Consider the following 17,843-nt stretch of genomic DNA (forward strand, 5'->3'; position numbering starts at 1 on the left):
GTACCACAGTGGCACAAAGTACAACAGGGCTAATCTTGATGTGGAGAAAGTTAGCTTTAAAATAATGCATGTTGTAGCTGTGTGGCCAATGGGTCCATTAAAACCCTTAAATAAACCCTTTTTTCCAGGTTATCTGCTCACCTATATATACTGAAAGCTTCTCAGTGTATAGTTTACTGCCTTTGAATGAATTGGTGCTATACTTTTTCAATCAGGGTAGCTCATTCTGAAGGGTAGCGCAGTTTTTCAGACTTGTCAGACTTGTCATCTCAGATTATAAGAACACCTGCATAATAAAGACAACGTTAAAACAAGCTTTTGCAATAAGCCCTTTCTTAACTAACAGCTTATCAGTGTTTTACAGAAACAACACACAGTGAGTACACCTCAATAATAATGTGGCAACTATCCTTCTCAGCAATTAAATCGGAAACAAAACAACATAACAACAGGGCTCTATAGTCTCACTAATTTGGTCGCATATGGGACAAAAAATGTGCTTGTGTAAACTAAAACTCTCATAGTTCAATCGTAATGTACCCTGGGAATGTAGTTTATTGGTGTCCACTGCCCACTGTTAATCACACATTAAAAACTACAAATCCCATACCCTGTCAATGTCACAGATTTATCAGTGTGATGACTGGTCGTTTCCAGTCAGTTTGAAAACTTGTCAAACCAAGACGTGGAAAATAAATTATTTTCATGTAAATACAGAACTTTCAAAAGAAAATCTCGATGAACAGAATTCAGGTATGTTGACGTCTTTACAAGAAATCAGCAATGAAGGTATTATTATTATTATTATTATTATTATTATTATTATTATTATTATTATTATTATTTTATTATTGTTTGACAGTACTGAAAAAGGTTACACAAGTCTACATATCTGAAGGGGCTAAGTGTATGTGTACTATATATGTATCATGCAAAACATTAATATATGTGATTTTTTAATCATTACCTGAAAAAGATAAGGGCACCCAGTTCCGGATTTTCTACCTGTGCAGACCTCTGTATATGTGCATGTATGCGTGTTAAGGTAAAGGCAGATTTTAGAGGAAAATGCTAACAGAACCAGAAATTGCTCAGAATGACTGCAAACACTATAAAACAGTAGCAGAAATGTTAGAAAAAGACACACACACAAAAACAATTCTAATGTATGGTTTTTAGATACTCACTTTTTCACTTTTCTGGTCAATATTAACAGTGTGATGTCTGCTTACCATTCCCTGGGATGTCCTTAGCGCTGCGATTTGCATTGTAAATGTAACAAACCTTTAAGAAAGCATTGGCATGTTCTAGCAGAGCTTATATTTAGTGACAGGTGAAGCTCAAACTTAAGTCTGGTAAACAGTACCTATTTACAATACCTGCTGTGTTACTGTTCTTATTTTCTTGTCTCTCCTAGTAAAAACCACAGGGAAGGAGGTCTGTTCACAATTGAACCAATTGTTTTAATTGCAGGCCGGTCATGTTTGCTTCGTTCTTGTTGGTAAAGAAACAGAAACAAGAAGGAATCATTTAGAGGTGCCATTCTTTATAGCATTGATTTATTGGGGATCTAGGATTGATGTGACTCATTAATGGACGTTCTATGTCAGAAATGTAATCTCCAATTACCAAAAAACTACTAGTAAACAGATTCAACAGTTATTCATCTCTTATTTGTTAACAACATTTAAAATTTGCACAGCAGATTGTCTGGATTCTTAAGAAAAGTGATAAGCACATAGCTTGCCTTTTATTGTAATGAGAAGGTTGCAGACATATTGTGACATATGATACAGATGCATACTTCACAAGGAATATTAATCTACAGGGTTAAGCAGATTTCATACATATAATGGGGCCAATCACAGCAATCATAGCCATATAAGAGGATCAATCACCTGAAGTCACAAACACTCTACTGTAGTTTTGCCGTTATACATGAGGAAGTTCAGTGATCACACACAGTAGTTCTCATTTTAGTATTAACACCAACAATCCATTTCTACCTTAGACATATTTAATGCACTTTATCAATGTTGATATCCAGAGGGACAGGGATAGATTTATAGATATTGCTTTTTACAATGTTTAAGACCTATTTGGAAATATAGTAATGTTATGCAAACAAGACACATGACATGGCCGATTTAACACTGTCTGCAACTGCAAATGGTGCTTTGAGTCTCTATAGAGTAGATAAATAAGATTAATCCATTACTGTTAGTAAAACACAAGTGATTTAATGGATAGTTTTTGCAAAGCTGCCGCAGCTGAAATACATACAAATGTAGCACAAATGGCGCCCATAGGCTACTATATAGCATATAAGTTGTGTAACGTAAAGAAATATTCAAACAAAGACCTATGGAATACAGTGGCTCTCAAAAGTATTCACCCCCCTTGGGCTTTTCCACATTTTATTGTGTTACAACATGGAATCAAAATGTGTTTAATTAGGAGTTTTTGCCACTGATCAACACAAAAGAAGTCCATAATGTCAAAGTGAAAAATAAAATCTACAAATTGTTCTAAATTAATTACAAATACAAAACAGAAAATAATTGATTGCATAAGTGTTCACCTCCTTAACTCAATGTTTGGTAGAGGCACCTTTGGCAGTAATTAAAGCCACGAGTCTATTTGGATAAGTCTCTACCAGCTTTGCACATCTGGACACTACAATTTTTGCACGTTCTTCTTTGCAAAATTGCTCAAGCTTGGATGGGGACCTTTGGTGAATAGCAATTTTCATCTCTTTCCACATATTCTCAGTTGGATTGAGGTCCAGGCTTTGACTGGACCACTCCAAGACATTGACCTTTTTGTTTTTAAGCCCCTCCAGTGTGGCTTTGGCTGTATGTTTGGGGTCATTGTCCTGCTGGACTCTCTCAAGTCCCAGGTCTCTTGCAAACTTCAGCAGGTGTTTCTCCAGGTTTTCTCTGTACTTTGCTGCACTCATTTTGCCCTCTATTTTCTCGAGCTTTCCAGGTCCTAACGCAGAGAAGCATCCCCTTAACATGATGCTGCCACCACCATGCTTCAGTGTAGGGATGGTGTTCTCAGGATGATGTACGGTGTTAGGCTTGCGCCAAACTTAACGCTTAGCGTTGAGACCAAAAAGATCTATTTTGGTCTCCTCAGACCATAGAATCAACTTCCACTTCATCTCAAAGTCTCCCACATGCATTCTGGCAAACTCTAGCCAAGATTTATTGTGAGTTTTTTTCAACAATGTCTTTCTTTTTGCCATTATCCCATAAAGGCCAGTTTTGTGAAGCACCTGGGCTATTGTTGCCATATGCACAGTTTCTCCCAGCCGTGGAAGACTGTGACTCCTTTAGAGTTGCCATAGGCCTCTTGGTGGCCTCCCTGACTAGTGCCCTTCTTGCCCGGATACTCAGTTTTTGAGGACAGCCTATTCTAGACAGATTCACAGTTGTGCCATATTCTCTCCATTTCTTAATAATGGACTTTACTGTGCTCCGGGGAATTTCCATTCCTTGGAAAAGTTCTTACATTCTACCTGATTGATGCTTTAGAAGAACCTTATTCCGGATTTGTTTTGAATGTTCCTTCATCTTCATGATGTAGTTTTTGTTAGGAAATTTACTAACCAACTGTGGGACCTCCCAGAGACAGATATATTTAACCTGAAATCATGTGAAACACCTTAATTGCACACAGGTGGACTCCATTCAACTAATTATGTGACTTATAAAGACAGTTGGTTGCACCAGAGCATATTTAGGTGTGTCATAGCAAAGGGGGTGAATACTTATGCAATCATTTATTATAATATATTTATATTTATAATTAATTTAGAACAATTTGTAGATTTTATTTTTCACTTTGACATTATGGACATTTTTTTGTGTTGATCAGTGGCAAAAACTCCCAATTAAATCCATTTTGATTCCATGTTGTAACACAATAAAATGTGGAAAAACACTTTTGAGAGCCACTGTATGCGTTCAAAATCAGCATTAGCAGGAAGATAAGATTTACAGCTTCATATTTGCAACTCGGAATCAGCCTGTTGAAAGGTAACGATGATTCTGTTAATACTATAGTTCCAGTAACCTTGACAACTGTAACTGTCAGCATTATACACATATTTAATATACTTTGTTGCATTACACATACAGATACGTCATTGTCTTGCTACAGTCCGTACTATCCAGTTAGAATGAAAGGTTCTAGTGTGGTTCCTGTACATACAAAGACTGGTATAATGCAAATATATTCTATTTAAGTAGACACACAAATGGTTTCTAATCCACCCATAATAACCCATGGTGAACACTATTTGCATCTTTATATCGTGTTCACTAAATAAACAATATTCTATGGTTATACAAACATCCTGAACAATATCTCCTCCAGTTTCCTCAATAATCCATATCAAACTGCTAATCATCAACACAGGGTCCAGAGCGAGGAATATAGAGATCAGTATACTAATTTAAGTTTCATCCCCTCTGCCCGATTCTGTCCTTCTTCATTTCACTGCGCAAGTGTACAAAGGGGGTGTCTTGTTATGCATTAGTTTAGTAGACGCATAGAACATCATTTAGTGAATTCCTGCAGAAAGTGATTTCGCCATAAATCACATTTTATTTTATTTCAAAAGGCGATACCACAATCAAAGTTAATATAGCTACATTGGTTATTTTTATGGTTTACCAACTGTTAGTAACTGTTTTTTAAGTGTCGTTATTAATTAAATTATTGATCAGTACTGTAATATATGCCTGATATTAACTGCAATGCACAAGGCGAAGGAATATTCCATTACAATCACAATAATTTATTCTATAACAATAATAATTAATATTAACCCTGCTATTATGTTTAGAATTTAGGTACATCTGTTATGTTTTGGGTCATATTGACCCGATGCAATTTCAAACTAATTTAAACAGCCTTAAATTGATTAACTGTTTTTATTTGCAAAGGTTTTACTTTTTTATGCTCTTTTAGTCCAGCAACCTGGGAGCTCCTCATTTTGGAGTGTCTTTAGTAGTGAAATGCTGTTGCAATACTGATAGTGAAAATTAGGCTCTGCCTTGTAGATATATATATATATATATATATATATATATATATAATATATATATATATATATATATATATATATAATATATATAAAATATCTCCAGACAGGTGCAGCCATTTCCAGAAATAATAATACATATATAATAATAATAAAATAACAAATTGAAGAAGTTTTTTTTTTATTCCTGAGCACAAATCTACATAGATAAATGCCACGGGTCACAATGACCCGAAACATCTTATTTGTATACTTATTTGTAAAAAAAATATACAACTCAAAGGTTCTGTTTTCTGTATATAAGTTCATGACCGTAACTTAGGAAAAGTCATAAAATATTATACAGAAAATGTATAGAAAAATAGCATTTAAGCTGATTGGAAACTAAAGTCGAGTTAAACAGACCCAAAACCTAATAGGAGGGTTAAAGAAACATTGTTTGATACCATAGCAGAATATCATGACATTGTATGACTTAGTTGTAAAAAAAAAAGCAAAAAACAAACAAATAAAAAAGAAGAACAAAAATAATTTAGTAATTAATCAGTGAGGTGAAAAGACAAAGAAAACGGAAGGCACACTTGTATGACCACAGGTATATTTATTATTAAAATACTGTACACTTTCTTACATACATTCTTTGTATTTCTTTACTGTGTCTCCTGACATTGTAAGGATCTTGTTAGAAGTTTGTTAGTTAAACCTTAATTATCCTGTAAGCCACGAACATGATTAAATGTTGCGCTATACTAGTGGTTTACATTGTAATCACACGGCAATGCAATACCTAGACTAGAGTCAGTAAGGGGGGCGCGATTATGACTAAAGATGCAGTTCTGTAAATATTAAAACTTTTTTTTTTTAAAGGTTAGACTTTTTTTAATAAATGCATGCATTACAGCTAATTATTCCAAGTTATCACATTTCAAATGAGCCGTTGATCTCTCTAGGGCTTGTAGAACTGGAAAAATTAAAAAGAAAAAAGAAAGAAAGAAAGAAGAAAGAAAGAAAGAAAAACACTAATATTTTAATGTAAATTGTGCATTTTATTCCAAGATTTAACCAAAGTTCTGATTTAGCTTAACACATAACAGTTTTGAAAAATGTACTTTTTTTTCTCATTGTGGTATGCAGAGGAGTCAGGGAGAGAGGAGACATGCAAGAGAATATCGCTGCAGAATGAAGGCTCCCACAGCGTAGCTCCCACAATGTAATGCTGCGTGCGCAACTCGTAATTTACCTTGTGCTTCAGTCGTGCTTCATTCACCCTCAACTCAGCTATCATGTGACGAAAGACAGAGGAGAACACCTAACACAATGATTCCCTTTCAAGTGGAATGACAACCATTACTGAATGGGGCCTCTCTGACCTGTCAATCACTGTGCATATATAAAAAAAGCTACCCTATCAGGGCCCTGCTGTGAGGGGGAAGTCCCTCCCACCTCCTGCTGAAGAGGGACGTCCTCACAGTAGCATATCGCCATTTTCTCTCTCACCTCACTGAGACAACACCTCGATTGCTTTGTGCTCTTTGTGTGCTGGAAATTGGCTCCATTGCACGGCGAAAACGCTCAAATTGAATATCTAACCTAATTCATTACGGTAAGCTGCAATTTTTACGAGTATTTTGAGATCGCTAGTTGAGATTGGCGCTAAGCTTATACTCCCTTTTATTAATCTTGTGGTAGCTTTTACTGTGCTTGAGTTGCATGAGTTATTGTGGCAGCTGCTGTAGGGTGAGCCCGCTGTCACACGGTGCCATCCCTGACGTCGATTGATTGGCTCTGGCTACCATCTAACTCGGGCCTACTGCACCCTTCTCAGCCTCGGGACTCTCTTAGCACTTACCACTTACCATCTCAGTGCGCTCTGCAGGGTTCTCTGCTGGTTTTCACCAGTGTGACCAATGTGCAGCGAAGCTCCCAAGGAAAGATGGGCACACTACCTGTATCCAGTATTTGGGACTGGATCACACAGCCAGGGCGCTGGCAGGAGAGTCGGACTGCTCTCCTTGTCAACGGTTCTCTAATAGAACCAGGCACAGAAGAGCAGCCCTCTCCCCAGTGGTTTCCCATTCCACGGGCAGGGAAGGATATGGTTTGTCGTAGCCCGAGCCGTTCTCAAAGGACCTTCAGAACCCCACCTACTACATTGGTGAGGGAGCGCCTCCATACCCCAGGTTCACCCTCTCCTACCCCACCACCAGTACAGAGGCGTAAACGCCCCTCCAAGGAATCACGGTGGACACCACCAAGGCACCGCTCGAGAGGGTGCTCACCGAGATGCAGACGATCGCAGCGGAGGTACCACTCTCCTTCTCCTCGTAGACGCAGGCACTCCCCTTCCACGTCTCCAGTGAAAGGACCTGGCTTAGGCCGTGAGAGCCCAGCAGACCATACTGGAGACCTTGCTGCAGGCTCAGGGGAAACTGCCCCCTGCTACCAGGCAGCCCCAGCTCCCCCACTCCCGCTCTCTGTCTCCGGCCCCACCTAGACCCACAAGTGGTCGGATGTGTCCGACCCCTCCACTTTGGTCAGGCAGGCCACAGCAGGGGGCTCCACACCGTCCCTCCCGCATACCTCTCAGAAGGAGGAGTTCGTGCCCTGATGCAGCACGCTGCTTCTGCCGTGGATGTTCCCTGGCCTGTGGAGCAGGAGAGAAAGGGGAATCGAATCCTCACAACATGCCCTTCCTCTCTGTGAGGACTTTGTAGAGATGGTTCGCACTTCCTGGAACCACCTGGTTTCTGCTCCCTCTGGCTCCAGAACAGCAGAGTCCCTACTGCACACCGCCGGATCCCAAGAAGCTGGCCTGGGCACGTTCCTTCCTATCGGGGACATGGTCACTGTACTGATGCAAGGGCCCCACTCTCACCAGACGGGATAAAGACCCTTCCCGCCTATCCAAGCCATGCAGGACAACCAATGCAATGCTAAAGAAAGCTTATCCTTCAGTGGTGCTGTCGGTCAGAGTGGCGAACGCCATGTCCATTTTGGTGCTCTACCAGTCGCAGTGGGCGGCAAGACTGCAGGAGCGGGCAATGGAAACAGACGCAGGGGAGATTCAGGCGGTTACTGGAGTGATAACTGACCTGATGGGGGAGCTAGGTCAGGCATCAGGGAGGTCTCTGGCGGCTATAAGACACGGTTACGCTTTGCAATTCCACTTAGGTCCTCCACCCTTCAAGGGTGTGCTCTCTACAACAGTCAGACCAGCATGCACGATTCTCCTCCAACAGAAGCATGCTGTGCGCTTCGTAAATCCAAGCGATGCTGTCAGCAGGTTCTACTCCAGGTACTTCCTGGTGCCCAAGAGGGATGGTGGTTTCCAACCTATTCTGGCACCTCAGGGTCCTCAACATGTTCCTCAAACAAAGGAAGTTCAACATGTTGACTGCTCAGCATATCCTCCTGTCCTTCCAGCCAGGCTACTGGTTCACATCGATCGACCTGCAAGATGCCTACCTCCACATCCCAATCTGTCCCGCGCAAAGACAATATCTACGTTTCGCCTTTCAAGGCAGCGTGTACGAATTCTGCGTTCTGCCGTTTGGCCTCTCGCTGGTGCCCCACATATTTTCCAAGTGCAGGATATTCCGTATATAGAGATATATACGATATATATAGATTCCAGATATTACTACCTGGACGATTGGCTAGTTTGCATGCATTCAAAAGCATGCGCCGAGGCACACACCAGACAGGTGTTCCCTCCGCTACCATTAATACCCCTGACACTAGAGAGGATCAGGGTGGAGAAAGCATAGGTTTTGCTGGTTGCACGCAGATGGCTGAGGCACCCCTGGTTTGCTCGCCTCTCCGACATGTTGTCGGGTCAACCGTGGAAGCTCCCACTATGCAAGGACCTCCTGAGCCAAGCAGAGGGACTATTATGGCACCCAAACCCAGCCCAGCTCCAACTCTAGGTCTGGGTCTGGCCGTTGAACGGAGCGGTTTATTCAGACTAGGTTTGCCAGATACAGTTGTAGAGACACCACAGTTGGTTAGGGCGCCGAGCACTAGAGCCCAGTATTCATATAAATACACGGTGTCAGCAGAGCTGAGCCCTGTTTCCTTGAAGGTGGCGTTTTTAATAGTCATTATGTCTGCCAGATGAGTAAGTGAGCTTCATGCGCTGTCCATCGATGGCACATATATGGCTTTCACTGGAAATGATTCACAGGTAACATTAAGAACAAATCCAGCCTTTTTTTCAAAGGTGGTCTCGTCATTCCATTTTAACCAACTGTGGTTTTGGAAAATTTCAGACCTCCTCCACACGAGTCAGAGGAGGACCGTAGACAGCACACACTTTCTGGTCTGGGCTCTGCGCTGTTACCTGGATAGGATGGTGTCGTAGAGACAGTCCAACCAGCTGTTTGTCTGCTATGGGTCCCGCTCTAGAGGTCAGGATATAACGAAGCAACATCTCGCGCACTGGGTGGCAGATGCCATACACTTGGCATATGAACAGACGGACTCTCCCTTGCCAGAGGACAACCATTACCCTTCGAGGTCGTGTCCCCAGCTGACCTCCGATTTCGAAAGAAAATGGCAATATGCTACTGTAAGGACGTCCCTCTTCAGCAGGAAGTGAGAGGGACTTCCTCCTCACAGCAGGGCCCTGATAGGGCAGCTTTTTTATATATGCTCAGTGATTGACGGTCAGAGAAGGCTATTCCCATTCGGTAACGGTTGTCATTCTTTTTGAGTTGCGTAGGCAGCACTACCCTTCATGAGCTACGCTGTGGGAGCCAACGTTCAATATCCCTCTCGAGACATAGACCCAGATATTCGAAAGGCTTGCGCACCGCACAGAGGGTTATGTGCATTGCAAATGGCCATTATGCGCAAATGTGCAAAATGTGCCATATTCAAAACTTCTTTTTGCGTGCCACAGTCCGTTTTGTGCTCTGCACAAATATATGCATAGCGCAATTTGATGGAAGTGGCAGACAATTTGCAAGATCCTGCCATGTTTGAAATTATGCGCCAAGCACAGAACCAGTTTTGTGAGGCACAAATTAACGCTTTTAAAAAGCAAGCCTTAACTCTACCACATCACTCCAGCACTCACTCACCCAATCAATAAAGTGAAATGCAGGCACTTCCTGAGGTACTACAGCAATGGAAATGCCCAGCGATCATACAAAGTTCCATCCACATCTATATGGTTATTTTCAAAAGAATGATTGTGATAGCAGCATCACTAGCTGTAATTGTGATTGTTCTTTCAGACTGAAACAAAACTAATCACTTTCCCAAGCACACTTTCTTGGTGTTAAAAGAATAACTCCCAAAACAGAATCAACAGTACAGCACGGTATCACAATACGTATGCAACATACACAGTCGGCAGATACTAAACAACTACCTGTATAATGCAGGAAAGCTTTACTTTAATAGACACATAGAGGAGTACATCAGCTCTAGATCGATCAAGCAACAGTTTGCATCTCCTTATCTTGCATTCACATAGATTTCAATATCAAAGACACTGCTTATACAGTAGTAGGCTAGACTACTGATTATTGTATTGATAAATTTTGTCTGCATTTTGAATGTAAAATATAGGAAAGGTGCTCCTTTCTTATTCCACTGCCCATTCAGCCCGTTTTGTTTAAGTTCAATTAATTGACCCCCCCCCCCCCCCAAAAAAAAAAACAAAAAAACAAAACAAAACAAAACAGAAGTTCCTGCAACAGAAAACAAGAAAGTCAAAAAATGTAAATTAAATGTATTGGTCCATGGTCCATTGTTTAATTTTTCCATTTAGTAGCTTATTTATATATTTGTGTGGGTGTGGGCATGCAACTTGAGGGGTGCCAATGCTACCGATGTGTGTAGAGCTTTGATTCTGCATTCCATGTGCAGGGTACATTTGAGTGTAGACTCCTCTGAGGAATATTGGTATGTACTGTACTCCTATGATAGCTGCTTGACAGGGTATTGTTAACAGTCCATTGTCGTATTGTATTCCAATTCTGCGCATTTATGTGTAGCTCGTGTGCATTTCTGCTATATTGGTAATAAATCCACAGGTGGTTTTGCGAGGCACAAACACATTTGCAAATTGATTAAAAAAAACCCGATATTTTCCAATTTCGCACAACTGTTTTCTGTCGTGTTGGAAAATACAGATTTTTGTGCAAAATCACTAGTTTATGCAAGGAGGCAAAAATCCAAGGGGATTTGCAGGGGATCGCTTTGAATATCTGGGCCTCGGGCTCTTGCAGTGTAAGAGACAGGTACTCATTTAGCTGGAAAAATAAATATTTATTTAGTGAAAACTCAGTTTTATTTTTTCACTTTTAATTGCTAAATGATAAGGTTTTTCAGGGATATCTGTAAGGTAAATGTTGAATTGCCAAGTGTAAAAAAAAAAAAAAAAAAAGATTTCTACAGAGATTATAAAATGTTGAATTTACCATATGCGTTTTCAACATTTATTAATTATCTGAAAGTATAATTTTCATAATGTGTAAGAATGTGTTTGTTAACTCTGGAACTCAGTCGAATCACCTTAGAACAATCGGAATAAGACAGAAAGAATCACTTTGAATTATTGCAAACATCATAAAAAAAAGGATTTCAATTTGAAACTACTACTTCATCTTTTAAAAAAGGTATTCCTGGTCAATATTTATTCAGCATAGAATACAAAGCATGCTTTTTGTTCACCCTGAATATCAAGATGAACACGGCAAAGGAATACCATACACAAACTATAGAAGCTAAAGAGTATTTTATTACTACTTTGTATGCCGGCACAAATACAAACCATGACAGTGAAGGCTGGTTCTACCAAACTGAAAGCCTGTGGCTTTATGCCAGCGGTACCCTTGTGATGTTTCCAGATGTCTGAGAGAACACAACAGTTGGATGGATAATGTTATGCAAGAAGAAGGGAGTCAATTAAAAGACTGAAATTCCGTATTCCTTCGAATTGAAGACGCACTTTTTAAACCATTTTTTTCTTCTCAAAAAATGGCCTACGTATTAAATTCAAGCAGAATATAGTGATGTGTGCATTAAAATCGGCAACAAAAGATGTGACTGCCCGAGTAGACAAAGAGCAACGAGACTGACTGGCAGTTGTAAACAAAGCAAGATGTTGCCTGTGTAGCTATGGCTGTGCAGTAGCCTCAAAACTGGCACTTCTGCGTTCTTAAACAGGCGTAGGCCCCCCCCGGTCACGCCCCCCAGTCAATCAGGATCTTCCGACCAGCTCAGCTCCGGGCAAGCCTTCCTGTTTTTCATAGTAGCAGCGCAGCTGAATCAGCGACATTAGCTTCCTGAGGAATTCGAAGAGAAGCTTTTACAATTCTAGCATTTTGTTATTAGGCTCAAACCCCTGTATTTTTCTACTTGCCAAGCAATACCACAGTTCACAAAAAGGAAGAAAAACAGGTGTGAGTAATAACGACTAGAAATGAGAAGCAGCACATAACTGTAATGCTCTGTGTGACAGCAGACGGTTGCAAACTGCTCATCATTTCTTAAGAGTAAATGCATCTTTACTTCATTTTTATTTTTTCCCCTCAACTTGAGTGTGGGAAATTTAGGCTGCATCTTAAATTTGAAGGAATACGGTAATAGAATGGAACTTAGCCTTTAAGCAAGTAAAATCAGGTAAAGATAGGCTCTGGTTGGAGTTTAAGGGGTTAAACTGGGCTAGATTTACACAGAGCACATAAACACTACTGTAGTGGCACTGCTTTAGGAGTGGAGGAATCAGATTAGGCTAATGAAACAGATGAAGATGTCGTTTTCAAGTCCTCTGCAAACCATCAGTTTAGAGGCATACAAATATAACTGAACTGTAAAAATCAAACTTTCCATTCTTTTTTTTAAATGAGTGCCATCTCATAATTCATAACTTCAGTATGTTGTTAAGAATTATGAAATGTGACAAATATTAAATATTGTCCTTGAGTTGATATACGAATAAAAACACACACACACATTCACTGTAATGAGTCTCTTCTAACAAATATCTAAGATATAATGACAATATATGTTAGGTAAGATTAACTTGAATTACTATTAGCGCTTTTTACTTTAAGTGTGTTGTTTCACATGAAAGTTTGGTACACTGAAGTAAAAACCTTTGATGGATGCGTTTCAGCACCATTTGTTTGACATCATTCAGCCTTTTTCTGAAAAGCAAATATGAGATTTAATCTTTTGTCTTGCAGAAGGGCACAACTGCAAAGCTGTGCGCATGGTTTGCATGAACCTCCCTGCTTTAGATCTCAAGCTGAAAATAGAGTAAGTGGCCACCATCGTGGTGAATGACACAGGTAATATATTAAACATGAAGTTGACATATTTTCAGTTAAAAGGTTAATTCTTGTTCAAATATGTTTTCTCGACCGTATACTTCTGTCAGTTGATCAATTTATTCAGAAAGAAACAACTGCTGACTTTCACAAAACATTTTAATTGGTCACAGTTAGTTAGTCCCGTTTTCAAACTTGCTTAGTTGGAGCTGTAAAGAAAAGGCTGACTGTTGGAACAGAAAATTGGTAACTTCAGTGTGTCTACCATTATTTAGAAGTGCATTAAAAAGGACCAAGGCCTGAACAAAGGAAAATTTAACCACAAGCGACAGCCAAAATGAGATAGTTACCCTAGATAGTTACCCTAGTTTACTGGAACTACTAAAGGGTTTACTTATAGATATGAACTGGTCTTTTGCCACATTATGTTTTTCCATGAGTATCGAATCCTGTGTAGGTTTTTGTTTTTATTGTGAGATGGCACTCAATAAAAACAAAAATCTTAAAAATAGCAAAAACAGGCATTTCATTTTTTATATACCCTAGTGTTTTGTACAAGATTGTCCTATTTCACTATTGTCAGTATTACAATTGTTAAAATCACAATACAATTTTAGACTTAATGTACCTGTAGAAAGGTAAAATGCTTTCCAGCAATATGTTGTCTTTCTCCTTATCTGACTGTGATATGCATATGAAGGCTAATAAAAATGTCTAATGCTTTATATTGACAAATATATTTATTTTACAAAGGTCAATATTATTCCTGTGATATATTAGGTGTGAATTTAAAAGGGTAACCTATCTGTATACTTTGCCTTTATATCATGATGATGCAGACTGTATCTATATTATCTGGTTCACTTACTGTACACTGTCTTGCCACTAAGACCTGTACCTAATTTCAGGTCTGCCCTCGTCACAGACTCCACAAGGGTCTGGAAGGTGTCTCAAGGCTTGCTAATCCATTTAGTCATTAATATTCCACATAATTGAGCATAGGATCACAATGAGGAATGTGTCTCAAGTTCATCCAATGTATGTTCAATTGAATTGATGCCTAAAGTGTGGGCTATGCTTCTTAAACCATTTGTGCACATTTCTGGCACGGTGGATGGGTACACTGTGGTCTTGAAAGTAGCCATTGTCATCAGGATACAAGTGCAGTATGAATGGGTGGAAATAAAACACAATAATGCTTATGCAAACTACAACATTTGAGAGTAATAAAGGGACCCAAGGTAGCATGCACAGGTCCTAATCAAGTGGCCATGCAGTGTGTGTATGTTATTGCACACACATTCGAAAATATTTGAGACAGAAAACACCTAATGTACCCCACCAGTAATTCATTAGGAATACTTGGTGCTGTTTTAAACATTAAATGCAGTTCAAAAAAACCTTTTTAATTTTCTTTCTTTGCAGCTCCATTACATATGCTTTTGATAAGACAGTACTCCCCAACAGGTTGTATATGCGGATCAGTCAACAGGGTAAGGATAATGGTCTTATTATCCTACAGAAACATAAGTACAATGATGAAATATAGTTTATTGGTTTACTAAACACGTTTCAAAGATGATACACACAATAAGTGACACAAGACATAGAGAATACAGATAATAAATGTGCATCACTGACTTCCACCAGGTATAAAACCTCCCCACACTTCAGTAAAAACATTACAACAATGAACAAAGTGTAAAAATAACAGCATTATGTACTAGTGTTACTGTACTATTAAAAAAAAAAAAAAGTTAAAACATCAAGTACTTGAGAAAATTTCTCCAAAAAAGTAGTGTTTATAAAAAACAATGGACTGAAAAAATAAAACAAAAAACTTGTTTATTCAATTGTTCTTCATCATTTCTGCATCTTTAGTCTATTCAGTGAGCTACAGTACCAATGCACAGATCACTACAGAATCTCCTCAGAGGACAGGACTAGCTTACATTTCAAGTTAAGGACACTTACACAGTTCTCAGTGAAAGAGGTTGATTTGTAGTGTGCTACAGATTGCATAGCAGCGCTCAGTTAGAATCTCTGGCCAATCAAGGGCTTAATACCTTCAGTCCTGAATTATTTTTGTCTAGCTGAAGAATAAACTCCTTTACTGAGTATACAGAAGAACGGGACAATTTTTTTATATTTTTTTTTAAACATATTTATTCACTACCCCAAACTGAGACTTAGGAATCAAATGTGATTTCTGACAGACAACCTGCTGAACCCAAGTAATGGGTGGGGTGGTGGTGGGGGGATTATATATATATCTTAAATATTAGGAAAGAAACAGAGGTACCATCAATTTTGTACAATTAATTTACTAAACTGAATAACTTACAGGAGGACAGAGCAACACTAATATATATTCTCTCTCTCTCTCTCTCTCTCTCTCTCTCTCTCTCTCTCTCTCTCTCTCTCTCTCTCTCTCTCTCTCTCTCTCTCTCTCTCTCTCTCTCTATATATATATATATATATATTCTCAAGTTAAAACTGATCTATTAAGAGTACCTAATATACTACTTATTCAAAACACTTACACATGCTTTTGTGCAATTGTGTAATAAGCCATTTTCAATTTGGCTTTATGGTAACCTGTAGGTTTACTATTAGGAGTTGTTCATGGAGCAACAAGGGAATTTCAATTTATTCAACTAACTCCTGTCTCCTGATCCTTTCATTACTATACTTAATTCAAGGTAGTTCAGTGGGTGTTTAAAAGGCATGTCCTTACATTGTCTCCATACACTATACATTACAGTGACTCGATACTCTTGATAATTTTAAGACCAAGTTTCATCACAAACATACTGTACTTCTGGGCACCGCCCCTATATTCCCAGCAAAAGTAGAACAAAGAACATTAGCATATATATTGAAATTGCTAAATGCGGTTTAAATATAAACAGCGTGGCATGTTAGTCTGCTTTCTCTTGGATTGTTTGTTTTAAAACGTTTGGCTCCACAATGGGCAGTCAAAGCTATCTTTTCTGCAGATAATCATCATTTTTAAACATGTAGTAATGCTGGGGTAAAAGGACACGAGATGAACAGCAGTATACTTATCTTTCAGAAACATGTGGAAACTGAACATATTTTTTTCTTTGAATAAGAATTCAGAGAACTTGCTGCTGCCAGTGCCTGTCCATACCCCAGAATGAGATTACTCTTGACACTGGTCCTGTTCTCCTGACCTTAAGCTTCCTCTGATCTTTTCTTTTTGTTATCATTTCTGCCAAGTCTGTTATTGATGCCGTAAATGTGCTGTCCCTATGCCCTAAATGAAATTTCATGGCCCACATTTTCAGATTTAATAATGTTAATAAAAACAAACAGGCACACGTTAACCATTTAAAAAAAACATCAAAAGAAACTTTCTCCACTCACACCCCACTCATATGCAAATTAAAATGTGCGTTTATACTTTGTAGCTAGATGGGGAATATACAACATGAACCACACTGTACTGAGACCTCTACCTAATATTAGGTTTGGCCAAATCCAAGAAGACTCTCATAATTTAAGGTTGCTAAATTGTATCCCTAGAAACAGTGCTTGGTATTTTGGCAAGCAAGGTAGCACAATCCCTGGTGGCTTTAGTCCAGCTCCTGTCTAAAGCACAAGAGGCAACGCAGAGCTGGGATCTGAAATGAACTCCTGAACTCTGGAAGGGACGGTTGAATTCTCTCATGCAACATGCTGTGCAAGCGTCTGGCTCTGCTGAAAACTACACACACTTCCTGCTGTTTTCTGAAAGTTCTTTCTCCTAATAACTGTAGGCTTTTCTAAAACGGAATACGAAAGAATAAAAAAGATACATGGCAGCTCTCCCCTCCCCCCAAATTAAGGGAACAATCTCCGCTTTTTCATTACCCCCCCCCCATTTGTGATCCATAACAGAAAAGGGACTATAAATGCATTCAAAACAACAGCTGGTAACAGCTGCACAAACAGCCAAGAGCAGTTAGAATATTTTTTTATTGGTTATGTATAGAGCTGTCTGACATTAGTTACAAGCTGCCGTCAGGCTTTGCTATTGGGTCCTAGCCAGGATTTTAACCTATATCTATCTATCTAGATATAATGTAATTATTTATTTATTTTCAAACAGCCTACAGTAAGCAAGCAGCATTTCCTGTAATTCTGGTTGGTCCTGAACCTTCACTTGTGCTTGGCCCCTTTTAGCAAGACTAGCATGCATCCTGTCGGGGAAACCTGCATCTCTAACACACAGTGCTTTTGGAAGACAATCTCACTTTTGATCATTTTCCTCACTCAATGTAAAACAAAACAATCGGCTGCTTTTGTATCTGCGCACTCATCATCTTCTCTACATCTATTGAGAGAAGGAGGGGGGGGGGGGGATAATCCTTGCTAAATTTTGGCAAAGTTTCAAACTAAACAACGCAGTTTGCAAAGACAACCATGCAGATTGAAAAAAAAAAAACACTGCGCAAAAAACTTAACAAAAACATTAGCATGAGTTCTAGCTGTTTCCCAGTCGT

At 39.2% G+C, this 17,843-nt stretch overlaps 1 protein-coding gene across 1 annotated transcript in view; it reads right to left on the minus strand.

Annotated features, from left to right (window-relative positions):
• Nucleotides 1-1,402: 1,402 nt before the first annotated feature.
• Nucleotides 1,403-17,843, minus strand: part of gan (gigaxonin) — a 42,767-nt gene continuing 26,326 nt past the window's right edge. The window contains exon 12 of the transcript XR_005951341.1: nucleotides 1,403-1,494. The gene's annotated coding sequence lies outside the window, so the exon portion shown is untranslated. The remainder of the gene's footprint in view (nucleotides 1,495-17,843) is intronic.

Source organism: Polyodon spathula, chromosome 13 (genome assembly GCF_017654505.1).
Source record: "Polyodon spathula isolate WHYD16114869_AA chromosome 13, ASM1765450v1, whole genome shotgun sequence".
Taxonomy (NCBI): Eukaryota; Metazoa; Chordata; class Actinopteri; order Acipenseriformes; family Polyodontidae; genus Polyodon; species Polyodon spathula.